Consider the following 11,343-nt stretch of genomic DNA (forward strand, 5'->3'; position numbering starts at 1 on the left):
TGGGTTTGCAAGCAAAATTTCATTAGATGCTACATCCAGGGAATTTTACTTTTTTTTTTTTTAATTAGGGTTTTTTTCTTTTGGAATTTTACTTTTTAAAAGATAAACATTTGCTGAATATTTAATCAAAAAGGATATCTTTATCATACTAGAAAGTAAGACTTAATTTAAAAAATTTGGAATCATAAACTTATTTAACAATGATGACCACTGCTAGATGTACATGTGTGCATGTGGAAGGTGGGGTAGGAGGGTGTTCTTCCCTTTCTTTTCCATTAAGGTGCTCCTCTGCTTTGGACTCAAGAATTTGCCACTTAAGTTCAGGTCTAGAGGAGCCTAATCACTTAACACAATGATTAGGATCTTTAGTTTTGCTGTTGCTTTCCTTACACACCCCCTAAAATCTTGGGGAAATTACTAGAAGACTAATTTTGGTCCCAAAAGGGCAGAGAGGAAGTGGAAAGGTGTTCATTGTACAAAGTTTATTACTCATAACGTTGAGGCTCAGAAAGGACCCCAAAAGGTTAGGGTCATAGACCTGTGTCAGATGGTGTCTCAAAAGAATTTGCAGGCTTGAACCCATATCCAAGTCACGAGGCAAAGTTTAGTGTAATTGTAACCCTGACTGAAGTGGGCTAAGTTCCAAAAGAATCTAGCAAAGGATCAAACTAAAAAGACAAATTTATCCGGTTCTTCATGTCACTGATATGCTAATTTTATGACCTAGAGGTAGAAGTGAGGAGTGGTCTCAGGAATTTGGTATCACTGACCAGCAGATTGTGTATCTGACAGCAATGTTTGTAGGACTCTCCCAAGGCCAGAACACTTTAGAATCATTGACAGATTGTTAGAACAATAGCATTCTAAGGTCAGAGGACCTCAGCATCTCTGATATATCTTCCCTAAAGTCTAAGGGAAGAAATATTATTATATTCCTAGGCTAGAGGATTTTTACAATTATTGATGGACAAATTGTTAGAACAATAGCGTTCTAGGGTTGGGGGACCTCAGGGTCACCGATTCCAAAGCCACAAGACTTTAGAATCACTAACAGATTGTTAGAACAGAAGCACCCCAAGGTCAGGGGAACCTCCCTACTGCTATCTCCCCTAGAAGATATATTCCATCAGTAGGACTGCTATTTATTTTCTCTCTACAAAAAAAAAAAAAAAAAAAAAAAAAAAAAAAAAAAAAAAAGCTAAACAAAATACATCATTGGAATGACAGAAAAGCAACAGCAGTAGTAATTTATGGCTATTGCTATATTCTTCTAGAAGGATAGTACTTAAATTATGAGACATGACATAGTTTGTGAGACTTCTAAATAGGCATTTTACATTTCACCGCAGCTCTACACTGTCTAAAGTCCAGTGGTTCTCAAACTCTTTTTATCAGTATCTTTTCGGTATTAACAACTATTGAGAATATGTCCAAAGAGTTTTGTTTATATGGGTTACATAATAGATATTTGTGATAAATAGGAAAAAAAAATTAATTTTGAATTTGTAGCTCCTCTGAAAGAATTTCAGAGACCCTCCAGGATTCACTGCACCACACTTTGAGAACCACTGGAACAATTCCCTCCATGATCATACTTTCTGATAAGCCAAGGAAGGAATTGTGTTCATCCTGCTGTTTTTTCCTCCAAGTTCTAGAGTAGATACAGAGGGAACACTTCCTACAGACTGAGGACCCAGGATCTCCAGACATCTTCAACTGAAAAGATGGCCTCCAAGGTTAGAAAAAAAGCTATCAAAGGACTGATGCTTGCTTATCTATGGTCAGGCAAAGCAAGCAAGCAAACCCAAACCATAAAACAGAAGTAGCAGCTGGGTTCTGAGATCCAATCTCAGGCGTGCCTAAGTAGAACCTGTGCTTTGGCAGCCATGTCCTCAAAGCTTCCACGAAGCCAGGTTGGGGTAACGGCACGAGACCCCTTTTAAAGTGCTCCAGGGAAAGATTGAAATAGAAAGAAAAGTGGAAGGGGCTCAATCATTCCCTTTTAAAGAAGTACTAAGTCAATTACTCTTACTGTTTAACCAAAAGAGGCCAAAAGAGGATTGGTTGGTCATCTCTATTTTATTTTATCTTATTTATTTTTAATAATAGATTTTTATTTTCAAAACACATGCAAAGATAGTTTTCAACATTCATTCTTGCAAAACTTTTTGTTCCTTCCTCTCAGGCTCCCTGTAGCAAGTAGTCCAATATAGCTTAAACATGTGCAACAATATATGTTAAATATGTGCAATGGTCATTTCGAAACAGCAGTCCTTCAGTATTGTGCCATTCTTGTCCATAAGTCTCTGAAAGTTCCTCAGGAAGGTCAAATACAAGCTTACTGGAATAGCCACCATAGCTAATTCCTACATTAGAAGGCCAGGCTGACTCAAACCAATTTGATAGTTCATGGTCAAAATTGGAATGAAATGAGACACATACAGATATAAAAGTTTACAAAAGGATATTTACTTAGCCAGAACAGAGATGGGATACCACACTGATTGAATTGGGGATAGTTTCCTGCCTTTGTGTTAGTCATGCTGATTTTCCAGTCAAGAAGCCTGAGACCAGAACTGGATGCTCTTCATTCTCTGGGTTTTTTTTTTTTTGTTGTTGTTGTTGTTGTTATTGTTGTTGTTGTTGTTGTATTTAATTCACCAGGAAGCTTTATCAAAGGCCAAAGTCTTAGTTTCCTGAGCCAATTAAATCTTTTTTTTTAATTTAAATTTTATTTTAGTTAATAATAACTTTGTATTGACAGAATCCATGCCAGGGTAATTTTTAACAACATTATCCCTTGCACTCGCTTATGTTTCGTTTTTTCCCCTCCCTCCCTCCACCCCCCCCCCAAGATGGCAAGCAGTCCTATATATGTTAAATATGTGAGCCAATTAAATCTTGATGACAGTCTTGATCATTTTTAAAAGAAATAATGGCTCAGCAAATGTGTCAACACTCTCCTACTACACCCCCATGTACATACTCCAAGGGGTACATACTCCATTACAATTTTTTAAAAGGCAAACTTTGCAAGGGCTCCTTTACATCAAACTCTTTTTTTTAATGTTAAAGTTCAAAATGACATTTTCAGCCTTATCTTCTTTACTAAAAGGCAATATAATATAATAAAATAAATAAAAATAAATATAACGTGGACATTGCTTTTTAAAACCAAGTCAATATATGACCTGTGGGGATCTTTATGTATAGTGACACAGTTCCTCTTTGTGTTTGTTCAGCACTGTACTAAACCAGCAACAAAATAAACCCTGATTCATCATATTTTCTATTTATGAGGTGTAAATGCTTATACTAAAAATTTAACAGTTGGTTGGAGCTGGTTCCAGCATATTTCTGCCTTTAAGTGATTTGCTTAATTGTTATTGTTTGTCCTTTGTTTTTGAAGAGGTGCAAATATGTCTTGATTTGGGGAAGAACTGGATTTAAGTGAGGCAGACTTGCATCAATCAGCCTAATTCTCTTTTCCAGATTCATCAAAGTCCAGCAGAAGGCAAAAGTCAGGAAGGATGGGATGCAGTGGATGACCATGGTGTCATCAGTATTTGACCAAGCTTTAAGTACTCCCCAGTACCTGCTTCAGACAGTGCCTGGCACTGGTGCAACAGAAATTCTTATTCCCTTCTCTTCTCTATCAAAGGGAAGATGATTCCAGAGGTGGAACCTGATCTTCCATGGAGGAAGAATGGAGATTATAGTCTGAGTGGAGATGACAAAGAACTTGGGAGGCCTGGAACTAAACCCAAACTGGTCTAACAAAGCTCAGGGAAGTCCTGAGGGCAGAATTTAATTTTGTTTTTGCAGATAACATGACAAATCCCCCACAGAGCAGCTTAGAAGTACAATGGGCATCCTTGTGGATTATTTCCTCCTCCTCACTGTAGGTTTTCAGTTGAAGGCTGCATAAGCAACCATTCATTGTGGACACTTGAGATTTGACTGTTCCTACTGTCTCTTGATGTTTCTGGAAGCAGATCCAGACCCTTCTGTGTGGGGAGAAAAGGTCTATGATAGCACAAGAATGAATCGAGTGAATGCTAACTGCTTCTCTTTTTCCCTATTACTTGACTTCTAGGATAAAATGCCTTAGATCACTTGTTTCTGAGTGACTTCTTTCTCATTAGGGCTATTTTCCTGCATGTTACAAGCTCTTGCTAACTTGGACCAGTTCATGTATGACATGTGTGACACTTCAGTAAATTGATTTAAGATTAGATTAATTTACAGAAAGAGCTTTGGATTTGAAATCAGAAAGTCTGGACTTTAGTCTGACTTCAGCCCCATTCTCTATTTGTTGCCTGCTGACTTTGTAGACCTCAGTTTACTACTCTATAAAAGAAAAGAAGTGGAAGCTGAAATCATTTCCAGCTCTGAATCCTATGACTTGGACTTTGGGCTCCTTCTCCAAGAAACTGATCTCTAATTTGAAAAATGGAATTCTGACTAGCAGCCTTCCTAAACTAGCTGCCAGATTTCTCACCAGATTAAATCTTTGTCCGTCTCTGCCTCTATCTTTATCTCTATCTCTGTCTCTTTCTGTCTCCTTCCCTCCCTTTTCCCTCCCCCTCCCTCTTTTTTTTCCTTCCCTCTCCCTCTTTTTTCCCTTCCTCTCCCTCTTTTTTTTCCTTCCCTCTCTCTCTTTTTTCCCTCCCTCTCCCTCTTTTTTCCCTCCCTCTCTCTCTCCCTTTTCAGTCCCTCTCCCTTTCCCCTCCCCTTTTCCCCCTTCCTCTCTCTCTCTCTTTCCACCTCTCCTGCCCCTCTCTGGTTTATATCTAGTGGATCAGGACCTACATACACCTCAGCAGAGAAGGCAGGGGATGGCCTCTGTCTGTTTCTAATCTTGACTGCAGCTTTTTTTTTTTTTTTACTGGAAAGCTTACCACTGGCCCTTCCTGTTGAATACTTAAATAGGTGTGGTTATGACCGCGTTCTGAACTTGCAAGCTACACTAAGCACTAATTCAAACCTTCGCTTCCAGCTGACTTATGAGAAATAAATCCCCTCCCCCTAGAAACAGCTGATCTCCGTTTCACTTCCTGTGCTTGTATGCAACTTAGTAGGTGCTTAATGAATGTTTCTCGATTGACATTTACGTTGAGGTCCTGGTTCTAATGGCCTCGGAGATCTGATCCAGATTTGAGGTCCTGTGCTATAGTGGTAAAAGCCCTTTATGCATATGGTCTCGTAGGATCTTTATAACTATTCTGGGAGCTGGATAATACAAGTGTTGTATCCCCACATTGTAAATGAGGAAACCCAGATTCTAAATGTAAGCCATTTGTGCGAGGACATTGAGAGTAAATGATAGATCTGGAACACAAGCCCAAATTTCCTGACTCCAAGTCTGGGCCTTTTACCATCTTGCCACTGATCTTACCCTAAATCAAGCCAGTTTTCATCACTGCTGTTTGTAATGCTCCCCTCCCCCCACTTCCTTTAGACTAGAGGTATTCATTTGCTCTTCCTTCCTTCCTAAGTTATTTCCCACCTGATCACTTCTTAACCTTGTCTCCCACGACACGTACTCTGTAGGTGTTTCCACACCTGGAACGTTAGCTTTTGTAATTCCCACTTGAACTGGAGAAGCTAGGGCCAACCCTAGTTGAAGTGGTACTAATGGGGTATCTGTTCCCAGTGATCCAAGGCATTGCTGTAACTCTTTACTCTCCCAACTCCTTTTTTTCTCTCTAAGAAGCTGGGGAAACAAAGCTCCCACCCTGCAACACTTCTCCTCCTTGATAATTCTCAGCTGTGCTCCCTCAAAACCCATTCCCTCCTTCCTTCCCCATCTGCACTTATTGAAAGGTCATATGGCTGGTAAGTGGAAAAGCTAGAATTAACCATAAGTCTGACTCTAAAATCAGGGTTCCCTCTACAATAAAAAAATAAGTATTCTATAAATGAGGATGCATGATGAAAATGGGTTTGCGGTCCAAGGCCACATGGACTTTTGGGATGTGCCGTGAAGCATCAGAGAGACTAGAGCAAACTGGCTCATAGGAGAGGCTGGGTCTTGGAGTGAGGGCTTGGCAACCGTTCCCACTCTTCCCTCTGGGGGTTGGCTCACTTACCCAGCTTGCCCTCCTGATGGCACATCAGGGGTTCTCCGAGGGGTGTCATGCATATCACATGATATTGTAACCATTAACCTGGGAACTTTTGCACCCCTATGCAATGTCTGTAGGAGGGATGGTGAGCACAAACTGATAGAAAATCTCAGAGACACCCAGGTGAGGATACACCTGTGCCCAGTGCAACAGATAACTCCAGACATCATGATTTTATGTTCTTTGTCCCTTTTGGGGTCAGCAGTTCTTCACAGCAATTGACTGTGGGCAGGGCCCCTGCTCTGTGGCCTCTGATGCTTTGACTATTTCTTTTCTGGTTCTGGAGGCCGTGTTAGGTTCTTTCTGCCAAGCAGACACTTTTAGCCTGGAAAGGGCCCAGATTTCCCAGAACGGCTCGCTTGGCTGACTCGAAGGGATTTCCACTTCACAGGCAGCAGGGGGCAGTGCAAGTTCTGAGGTCTGGGTCCACATGGACCAAAAGCCTCCCCTGAACTTTCCCCGTCACTTGGCTCCCTCTCCAAGCTCCAGTCTGCTCCGCCCAGCTTCTAGCTGGGACCTGTGCCGGTCCTGAAGCTCCGTGTAGGCCCCGGGGCAGGTCACAGGCTTCTTTCTTTCTTCAGTCAGCTCTTCAGAAAAGCAGGTGGTCCATTCCAGGTCCAGTCTCTGAGGGGGCTGGTGCTCTGACTCCCTGCTGGGGAAGGGACTTGGCCAAGAAGACCGGTAATTCTAACGCTGAGTCTTGTGTACAATGACTTTCTTTTTCCTGAGGCACTTGGGGTTAAGTGACTTGCCCAGGGTCACACAGCCAGGAAATGTTAAGTGTCTGAGGCCGACTTTGTTTTTTTTTTTTTTTTTTTTTTTTTAATTTTAAATTTTTTATTTAATAATTACATTATATTGACACTCGTTTCTGTTCCGATTTTTTTCCCCCTCCCTCCCTCCACCCCCTCCCCTAGATGGCAAGCAGTCCTTTATATGTTGGATATGTTGCAGTATATCCTAGATACAATATATGTTTGCAGAACCGAACAGTTCTCTTGTTGCGTAGGGAGAATTGGATTCAGAAGGTATAAATAATCCGGGAAGAAAAACAAAAATGCAGATAGTTTACATTCGTTTCCCAGTGTTCTTTCTTTGGGTGTAGCTGCTTTTGTCCGTCATTTATCAATTGAAACTCAGGTCTCTTTGTCAAAGAAATCCACTTCCATCAAAATATGTCCTCATACAATATCGTTGTCGAAGTGTATAATGATCTCCTGGTTCTGCTCATTTCACTTAGCATCAGTTCATGTAAGTCTCGCCAGTCCTCTCTGTATTCATCCTGCTGGTCATTTCTTACAGAACAATAATATTCCATAACATTCATATACCACAATTTACCCAGCCATTCTCCAATTGATGGGCATCCATTCATTTTCCAGTTTCTAGCCACTACAAACAGGGCTGCTACAAACATTTTGGCACATACAGGTCCCTTTCCCTTCTTTAGTATTTCTTTGGGATATAAGTGAGGCCGACTTTGAACTCAGGTCCTCCTGACTTCAGGGCTGGTGCTCTAACCACCTAGCCACCTCACTGCCCTGCAATGACTCACTTTCATCTTATAGTAAAAATCCAACATTTCTTTTGTCCAAACTATCACTAGGCAGTGCTCATTTATTCTATGGTGACCAAACTGTTCTAGGTCTCAGGGGTCCTCAGCTGTCACTTTCAAGTCCTTCCATTAGTCATGTGCAATTAAATTGAAAATAGCACTCTATACTTTGGCCATTTTTTTTTTCTGAATGTATTTCATTTCTCTTTGAGCTTCTTTCTCAGCATTTCTCTTAAAATTTCCTTTACTTCTGTCTCTTACTATCAGTGAAATTGTCCAGATCAGAAAGGGTCACCACCATGCATTTGCAACACATGTAGTGACTTACTTTTGCTCCCCTAAACCTCTAAGCCGCCTCCTCTAAGAAGGCTGCTTCTAAATTGGCCGTAACTTTGCTAAGCTCTGTGTTCTTTGATGGTATTTTGAAATCAGCAATGTGGAGATCCCTTTCAATGATGTGATAGTCCATTTATATCTTCTTGTCCTTTATGATTTTCCTTCACTTCTTTCTACAAAAAACCCTATAGATGAGCAGCCCAACATGCCAGAGGCTTTCCTTTTGATTTTTTAATATTTTGTAGATATTAGTGGATTGTTTTAGTTATCTGTTTCTTAAAAAAAAATTATTTAGTATTTTATTTTTCCCTAATTATGTGTGTAAAAATTTTTTTAAAATGTGTTTTTAAAACTTTGAGTTTCTAATTCTCTCCTTTCTTCTCTCCTTGCCCTTCCTCCCCCATTGAGAAGGCAAGCGATTCTATATAGGTCATATATGTGTAATCATGCAAAACATTTCTATATTAGTCATGTTGTGAAAAAGAACATAGGAAAAAAAACCTCAATAGAAATAAATTTTAAAAAGAGTATGTTTTAATCCTGTATCCAGCTACTATCAGTTCTTTCTCTGGGGATGGGATAGCATTTTTCATCAAAAGTCTTTCAGAGTTGTCTTGGATCATTATATTGCTAAGAATAGCAAAGTCATTCACAGCTGGTCATCTTACAATATTACTGTTATTTTGAACACAGTATATTTTACTTTGCATCACTCCATGTAAGTCTTTCCAGGTTTTTCTGCGAGTATCCTACTCATCATTTCTTATAGTACAATAGTATATCATCATAATCATATACCATAATTTGTTTAGCCTTTTCCCAATTGATGAGAATCCTCTCAATTGGACATTGACAAAAAATTTTGTCCCAAAAAAGAGTTGCTAAAATATTTTTGTACATATAAATTCTTTTCCATTTTGTTTTTTTTTTTATTTCTTTGGAATACAAACCTAGTGGTAGTATTGCTAAGGTTATACAGTTTTTTAAACCTCTGGGCATAGCTCCAAATTGCTCTACAACAGAAGGCTGAATCAGTTTTCAGTCAGATCAGAATTCCACCAACAGTGCATTTAGTTCCTCATTTTCCTTACATTTCCACTATTTGTCATTTCTCTTTTCTGTTTTATTAGCCAGTCTAACAGGTATGAGATAGTACCTCAGAATTGTAGAATTGCATTTCTACAATTAGTAATGAGTTAGAGCATTTTTTAAATATGACTATAGATAGCTTTGGTTACTTCCATCTCTTGATCTTTTATCAATTGGGGAATGGCTCTTATTTTTATAAGTCTGACTGATTGTCTATATATATGAGAAATGAGACCTTTACCAGAGAAACTTGCTTAATTTTTTTCATAGTTACTATTACTGTATTTCCTTCCATCCTATTCCACCCCCTCCATTTATCTTATTTTCTTTCTCTTTTTAACCTGACCCTCTTTAAAAGTGTTTTGCTCCTAATTACCCCTTCCCTAAATCTTCCTTCCCTTCTAACACTGCTGCCCTTCTCATATTCCCTTCTCCTCCTACTTTCCTGTAAGGTGAGATAGATTTCATACCCAACTGAGTGTGTAAGTTATTTCCCTTTTGAGCCAATTCTGATGAGAGTAAGGTCTGCTCACTTCCCCTAACCTCTTGTTTCTCTCCCTCCACTAAAAAAGCTTTCTCTGGCTTTTCCCTTTCCCTTTGTCCCAGTACATTCCTCATGCACTCCAATATTTTATTTTTTTTAGTTTTCATTCCTTTTAATTTGCCTCACAGCTGTGTCCTCTGCCTGATAATGAGAAAATTCTTAAGAATTAAAGTGTGATCTTCTCATGTAGGAATAAACAGTTTAAGTCCCTTTCAATTTTCTTTTCCCATTTACCTTTTTATGCTTCTCATTAGTCTTGTACTTGAAAGTCAAATTTTCTATTCAGTTCTGGCCTTTTTTTATCAAGAATGTTTGAAAGTTCTCTATTTTGTTGAATATCCATTTTTTCACCTGAAGGATTATACTCACTTTTGCTAGTGGTAATTCTAATTCCTTTGCCTTTCAGGATACTATATTGTAAACCCTCCAATCCTTTAATATAGAAGTTACTAAATCTTGTGTTATCCTGACTGTGGCTTCATAATACTTGAATTTCTGGCTGCTTGCAATATCTTTTCCTTGATGTGGGAGCTCTTAGAATTTGGTTATAATATTCCTGGCAGTTTTCATTTTGGGATCTCTTTCAGGAGGGAATCAGTGGAATCTTTCAATTTCTATTTTACGCTCAGGTTCTAGAATATCAGGATGGTTTCCTTAATAATTTCTTGAAAGATGATATTTAAACTCCTTTTTAAAATCATGCCTTTGAGGTAATCCAATAATTGTGAAATTGTCTCTCCTGGATTTATTTTCCAGATTAGTTGTTTTCCAATGACATATTTCACATTGTCTTCTATTTTTCATTTCTTTAGTTTTTATTTTATTGTTTCTTGATTTCTCATAGTCATTAGTTTTCATGTATTCAATCTAATTTTTAAGGCATTATCTTCTTCAGTGAACTCTTATATCTCCTTCTCCATTTGGCCAATTTTACTTTTTAAGGCATTTTTCCTTCAATGAATTTTTCCATTTGGCCAATTAACTTTTCAGGGAATTTTCTTCATTTTTAAAAATACTTCTTTTACCATTTGACCTAGTCTGTTTGTTAAGGTGTTATTTTCTTCAGAATTTTTTTGGTCTTCTTTACAAATAAATTGTTGTCTTTTTTTTTTTTCCTGATTCTCTTGCATCATTCTCATTTCTCTTCCCATTTTTTTCCTCTACCTCTCTTATTTGATTTTCAAAATCCTTTTTGAGCTCTTCCATGGCCTAAGAGCAATTCATATTTTTCTTAGAGGCTTTGGATGTAGAAGCTTTGACCTTGTTTTCTGAGTGTTGTTTTGATCTTTTTGTTGCCATACTAACTTTCTATGGGCAGATTTTTTTCTGTTGTTTTCTTCACCATCTCGATTCCACCCCATCCATCTATTTTAATCTCATTTTCATTTCATAACTGACTTGCCACCTTTTCCAGTCATTCATGTCCCTTCTTATATCTTTAATCCTACCTTTTTTTAAATCAGAGCAATTTTATTTCTTTACTTTCTATAGTTCTCTTGAGTAGATATCATCTTTGTTGTTGGCAAACACATCCTATCCCATCTTCCCTCTTGTTACTTGTCCCTCTTTTTAAAAACTTTTATTGTTAGCTTTTGCTTTTTACAGCACAAATATTTCCCATTCTCTTCTCTCTTCCTCCCCACTGCCCCACATGATATTTTCTATTTTTCTCACAAAGAAAAATCATTAAG

Source organism: Antechinus flavipes, chromosome 2 (genome assembly GCF_016432865.1).
Source record: "Antechinus flavipes isolate AdamAnt ecotype Samford, QLD, Australia chromosome 2, AdamAnt_v2, whole genome shotgun sequence".
Taxonomy (NCBI): domain Eukaryota; kingdom Metazoa; phylum Chordata; class Mammalia; order Dasyuromorphia; family Dasyuridae; genus Antechinus; species Antechinus flavipes.